The sequence below is a fragment of the Mustela nivalis genome (genome assembly GCF_964662115.1).
Source record: "Mustela nivalis genome assembly, chromosome: 9".
Lineage (NCBI taxonomy): Eukaryota > Metazoa > Chordata > Mammalia > Carnivora > Mustelidae > Mustela > Mustela nivalis.
In genome coordinates this window covers 42,168,323-42,175,410 of record NC_139028.1, presented here as the reverse complement: position 1 = coordinate 42,175,410, position 7,088 = coordinate 42,168,323, and positions in this window count along the sequence as shown.

Sequence of the window (7,088 nt, the reverse complement as noted above, 5' to 3'; positions counted from 1 at the left end):
TATATGAACACTGGTTCCATTCGCAAGATTGGGAAAATTTTCCTGGAGAACTTGTTCCACTATATCTTCTAGACTTCTTTCTTTCTCCTCCCCTTCAGGGATTGCAATTATTTTGGCATTGGAAAATTTCATGGCATCATTTATTTCCCTGATTCTGTTTTTGTGGCTTCTAAGCTGTTTGTTCCAGGCTTCCTCCTGATCCTTTCTCTCTGTTTGTCCTCCAGATCACTAATACTATCTTCTGTCTCAGTTACCCTAGCTTTTAGAGAATTTGGATTAGATTGGAACTCATTGAGAGCATTGTGAACATCATTCCTTGTGGCTTTCAGTTCTGCCCTAACATTGTGAACATCATCCCTCATGGCTTTCAGTTCTGCCCTAATCAATTCCATTTGGTCATCCATGGCTTTCTCCAACCTAGTTGTTGCCTGGATAATTGTTAATCTGAATTCCCTTTCCAACATATTGTCTATGTCGATAGCCATTAGCTCTGTTGCAGAAGGCCCATCCTCTGAATTTTTCTTCTGTTGAGCATTCCTCCTCCTAGGCATTTTGGTGAGAGATGGCTGAATGGATGTAGCTGGATGTACTGATCGTTGTGCAGTCAAGGTGCACCCTTGAATGCTTCTGAGCAATCAGGAGTCCCCATTCAAATGAGAGAAAAAAGAAAAGAAGAATAAAAATTTAAAAAGAGAGATAGAGAGATTGAGAGATTGAGAGGACAAAAAAGAAAAGATAAAAGAGAAGGCTCAGCCCAAATGGGCCCCAAGGTAAGATTTATGAAGTATACAAACTAAAACAGACAAACAAAAAGACTGATGAAAGTATATGACAAGAGGGAAAAAATATATATATATATATATAGAAAAGCAAAAAAAAATAATAAAAAAAAGAGCTTCATCAAAAAGAACCCCAAGTATAACATTTATATACTATAAGGACAAACACAAATACACAGAAACACTGGCAGAAGAAAAATATGGGAGAGTGGTTATAAATTCTCAGTGTGTTTGAGCGATATTGTTTTGATTCTTCCTGGATGAATCTTAATACCTTTGTTAAAGGACTCAACTTTCCTAAGATAAAAGGGGATTAAAAATTGGTTTACCTATAGGGATAGCATTGATTGGGGCAAGGGGATTACCTTGAAATTTAACACTTTATGAATATTAAAAAATAAAAATAAAAAAAGAATAAACTAAACTAAACTAAAATTAAAAAAAATTAAAAATAGAAAAGCAATAGAAAAACACGGGTATATGTATCAAAAATTCAGGTCAAAATGTTATTATGGAATTTGATGTACTGGGCATCTCACTGTGATGGTAAATAGGTTAAAAAATTATCTATATAAAAAAATGAACCAGAATAGTGGGAACGAATTAAAAATAAAAGTTGTATCTATGAAGTAGTGGTGGTTGTTCTCTTGTTTTGGTTTTTTTTTCCCCCACCTAGTTGGTTTTCTTGGGGAGGGGCTTGCCCCATGTGTTTTCAGGCAATGTTCCCTGAGTTAAGTCCTCCCACCCCACTCAAGAGGGTGGGCTCTGAAGAAACCGATTTTTTTTAAATTTTTTATTTTTTATAAACATATATTTTTTTAGGCTTTTGTTCTCTGGAGGTTTTTATTTTTGTTCAGGGTTTTTTGTTTGTTTGTTTGTTTTTCTCTCACCTTGAGAGCTTTTGATGGTTTTTAGAGGTTTAGAGGAAAGCAAGCTGCACCCTGACCTCCCTCTCAGAGAGAAGCCTCAGTCTCTTCCTCTCTACACTAAGTTCCCTCTCGTCCGCTGGCAGAGCACTTTCCGAGTTGCGGTCCCTGGGGACACAGGAACTCCTGCTTATACCCAAAACCACGACAGTGGCGGCTGTCTGGGCAGCTCCGGACCACCAGAGAAGTTCCAAGCAGAGATCACACACTGAGATTTTCCCACTGGCCTGGGCTGGGAGTACCTAGTCTTTCCAGGTCCAAGAGTGCCAGGCTGGTGCCTGCATGCACCTCTCTCAGGGGAAGATGTGGGGTGAGCGTGTCTCAGGCTCTGATAGCATGACAGGGCGCTCATGTGGAGAGTGCAAAAAGGCTGTGCTTCTGCCGGCTGGTGAGGCTCCCAGCCCCTCATGGGACCCTATGTGCTCTCAGGCGTGCTGGCAGCTCAGGGACCAAGACCTGGTTTCTCCACTGCACTCTCTCTGGTTCAGTGCGGGGATGGCTGTCCTGGGTCTGGGGACTTAAGCCGCTGTCTCTAACCATCCTGTTTCCCACAGTATCCCCCTATGATCCTTTGCTCTTTTTGAGTGCTTTCAACCAGTATCCAAGTTAATGCTGGTCCCCAGTCAAAGGGCACTCTTGTACTAAGGTATTACTTTCCAATGGGTCACTTCTGGTGGCTCCCTTTCCCTTTGGCTTATCTTCCGATATCAGTCCGATGTTCCCACTCCACTTTACCTGCCCACTGTGTCTTCTGCCCCTGTAGAGATCCAGATGTGTATAATTCTGATCTCAGGCTGATCTCGCGAGTGATCAGAGCTCTTTGGTAGGTAATCAGCTCACTTTAGGGTACAGGTTGAAATGGCACCTCCTCCTACTTCCCCACCATCTTCTCCGTTTTATCTGCTTGAGATTCTTTCTCCCTCTGCCCCTATTTCCCCCAAATAAATAAATAAATAAATAAATTTTATTTTTTTGTGTGTGAAAATGGACACTTTGTCTCTAATTAGAAGATGTAAGAATATGAGTCACTGGGCATATATTGTTATATTTCAAGAGAGAAAAGCCTGAATGTTCATAAAGACACTTTTATACCTTCAAAATAGAAACTCATCAGACATTATTATTCTGTGATTTAATTATCATTCTCTGTTGTTTTCTGTAGGTAGTGTCATCTATTGTTACATCTGTTTTGTGGTAGAAAAACAAAGTTTATTAATGTCCCTTTACATTTCTTCTAAGACAAAAAAAATGCTAATAGTGTAAAATGAACAAAAATAATTTTGTTTCAACCCACACAGGTTAATGTGTTATAAAGCCTGGGAAATAAGTAGATGAGGGAAACATGCTGCTTAAAATGACAGAACTAGTTAGAGTAGGGCCTGAGTGTCAAACAAAGAAGCTTTTAGTCTTGTGAACCACATCTAATTCTGAAATAACATGACCTCAGTTTGAATAACATCCTCCCACTTACGACCTTCCTTGTGCACATGAGCACCACAATTGCAACTAAAACTATAATACAAGTGAGCCAGAGAGAAAAAAATACAAAATAGTGAACCAAATTCAAGTCATCACAATAAGTAGTCTACTATGGCTTATTAAAGTTCTTTTTTTTTTTTCCATAAAACATCTTGAAATGTCACATTAATGATTGGAATCCACATTTTCAGAGATTTACAAAAGTGATATAACTTAGCAACTATTAAATGAATTATATGTAGTTCTATAGCTAAGTTGCTGAGTATTGACTATATGTAAGGTCCTGTTCTGGCAGGCAGCACTGGCCCCTGTTTCCATGGATCTTATACTTTAGGCAGTTGAGGTGGGAGATAGAGAAGACGGAATATATATAGGACAAATTTATTGATTTGGTTAAACTATCCTATAATCCAGGAGTTAGCACAATGGCCACAACTCCAGAGGACATTGCTAACACATTTTTGCAAACTGGGTTCTCTTTCAAGCATGTCCTGAGATGGTATTTAGGATAAAGAATGTTTAGTAAGCCATACTCTTGATCAAATCTTGTGGAAGGAAGAATAAAGTATTATTTGTCAGAAGCAGCAGCCAAACTGCAATATATGTCTATTTGAAAGCCTCAATTGATATCCTTTGGAGATTGTGAGTAGAATGGACCATGAAAGTTATCACAACTTAAGCAAAAATGGCTGGGCTTTCATATCACAAAGTCACTAAATGCGAACGAGCCTAGAAAAGGCATACCTTCATTCCAGATGGCTTTTTGCATATGAGGCAATTCCTAAAGTAGATAATAGCTGATAGACATTTGATGACTATGCTCCCAGACCTTTGGTCCACTCCTTCCTAAAGGGATATCTGGATAGTATATCACATATGCATATTATGCATATAAAAGCCAAATCTTTGTTCTGCTCAGGGTTTTTCATATATTTTCAAGAAGCATCTCCTCCAGAGGTCAGGTAGTCATCACTTCTTGAGAAGATCTTAAAAGAAGAAAAAGTAGAAAAAACTATAACCACTTCTGTTGCATCTGGTCTCAGTAGTCTCACATTAAGCTCATTATCTCCCTTCTCCCTTATCCATTTTAGATTTACCTTGATGGTTTTGGTGGCCTACAAGGTGGCCTACTTAGATCAATATTCCTGAAAGTTGCCCTCTAGTCATCATACCTCTCTCATACTGGGTTTGTTGCACTTGCCCATTTCCTATGACAACTGGTCAAGGTAGTACCAGAAGGTAAGTGAGTAGATCACCTGGGTTGGGTACAAACCATATCCCTCTCATTGTCTATTGTACAGCACAACCCTACATCCTTCTGATGATCAGGGTCAATTTCTCCAATATGATGTGTTGTTGTTGTTGTTGTTGTTGTTGCTGTATTTCCCTTTTGGTTCCTGAACACAAAAGACAGAAATGTCTAGGCCCTAACCACATTTTTTAACTCAATGGAACACTTGCATTTTTTTTTCCCAATAGCAGAAATGATTCACATTTCAGAACCAGGATTTCTAATCCTGCAAACCTTAAGAGTTTCAAAGACAGAAAGCTCAATTACTCAAGTAGGTCATTGCATTGATCATAAGTAAGCTGCTCCTGCTTCAAACCTTGTTTCCTGGGTCCATGTATGATTCTATTTGGAGACATAGCTCTATATACAAGTAGTGGTAACTTCCTGTGGCTGCTGTAATAAATTACCAAAAATTTAGTGGCCTAAAAAAAAAAAACATGTATTCTTTTAGAGTTCTAGAAGCCAGAGTCTGAAATTAGCTTTACTGAATTGACATCAAAGTGTAACCAGGGCTGTGCTCCCTCTGAAGGCTTTATGGAAAAATCTGTTCTTTGCCACATCAGATTCTGGTGGCAGCAGGCAATTCTTAGTTTGTGGCTATATCGGTGGTCTAACTTACAAGGCCAGCATATTCACATCTCTCTGCTCTTTCTTTACATTGTTTTCTCCTCTGTATGTGGGTTTAATCACCCTCAACATTTTTCTTATAAGGATTGCCCATGATTGTAACAATCTAAGATGACCTCTTATTACAAAATCCTTTATTTAATCATATCTATAAAGACTTTTTTTTTTTTTTTTTTTTTTTTTTACAAATAAAGTAAAATTTTCAGGCCTAGGTATTAGGTCATGGTATTTTTGGGATATCATTCAGCCCACTACAGGAGTCTTTAACCCAAGGTATTCACTACTTCCTACAGATGGCATCACATTTACATAATGTAGCACCTCCAAACTGCTGCTTCAAATGTTCTATATAGTGGAAAATGTGTTATGACACATATTTGCATAATGTATCACTACCAAACTGCTGTTTCAACTTTCTGAATAGTAGAGTATGTGTTTGACCAATGAATCCTATGGTTATAGGGCTCTTCTAATACCTCCTTTGAAAGTGGGATCCCCATACTCAGAATGTTATGTATGATCCTATACCAATGGCCTAAACATATAAGCCATCAAATAGAGATACTGATTCCAGTCCTATGGGCATGAAAAGAAAGATCCCATATGACTATATACCTACTTCTGTAGGAATGAATCACTGGCCCTTCTAGTACTCTTTAAAATTATTGAGGTCATGAAAGTCAAGGAAAGATTGAAAAAACTCCAAGATTAGAAAGGACTAGTTAGACATGACAACAGAATGTAATGTGATATCCTGTTGAAATTGGAAAATGACATTAATTTAAAAACTTAGGAGATCTGATTAAAGCCTAGAGTTAATTAGTAATATTGTACCAATGTTTATTTCCTAGTTTTAATACTTGTGCCACAATTATGTTTACATTAGGGGAAACTGGGCAAATAATATTTATGAAATCCTGTACTATCTTTGCAACTCTTCTGCAAATATAAATTATAAAAAAAATAATAATAATATATTTGGGGGCTGCTTCTGTCACCAACTATTCTAGATTGAGCTCTCCAAGCAGCAGAATCTAAAGTAGAATTTAGGGCGCCTGGGTGGCTCAGTGGGTTAAGCCACTGCCTTCGGCTCAGGTCATGATCCCTGGTCCTGGGATCGAGTCCCACATCGGGCTCTCTGCTCAGCAGGGAGCCTGCTTCCTCCACTCTCTCTCTCTGCCTGCCTCTCTGCCTACTTGTGATCTCTTTGTCAAATAAATAAATAAAATCTTAAAAAAAAATAAAGTAGAATTTAGTGTGTATGATATTTATTAAGGAGTTCTTAGTATTAACAACTGTAGAATGAAGGGAAGGAAGCAGAATTGGATAGAGAAATCAAAATGTGATACATTTGTTCAACCCTCTGTAGAATTCTGGAGATAACATGACACAATGAAGACAGCCCACTTTTTTTTAAAGTTTTTATTTAAACTCCATCCAGGTTGTTGCAAATGGCAAGATTTTATGGTTGAGTAATATTTTATATATACATATATATGGTCTCCATTCAAGAGTTGCTGGACATGGGCTGTTTCCATTATTTGGCTATTATAGATAATACTACTATAAGCATCAGTACATGTATCACTTTGAAATAGTATTTTTGTATTCTTTGGGTACATACCTAGTAGTGCCATTGATGGATTATAGGGTTCTATTTTTTAACTTTTTGAAGAAACTCCATACTGTTGTCCAGAGTGGCTGCACGAGTTTTCATTCCCATCAACAGTGCAAGAGTGTTCCCCTTTCTCCACATCCTCAACAACACTTGTTTTTTGTGTATTTGATTTTAGCCATTCTTGCAGGTATAAGGTGATACCTCATTGTAGTTTTGATTTGCATTTCCTTGGTTATCTGTTACGTTGATCATCTTTTCATGTGTCTGTTGGCCATCTATATGTCTTCTTTGGAAAAATGTCTAATCATGCCTTCTGCAGCCCTATCTTGAGAAGTAACAGGGCCTTATTCTTCAGCCTCAGTCAGTAA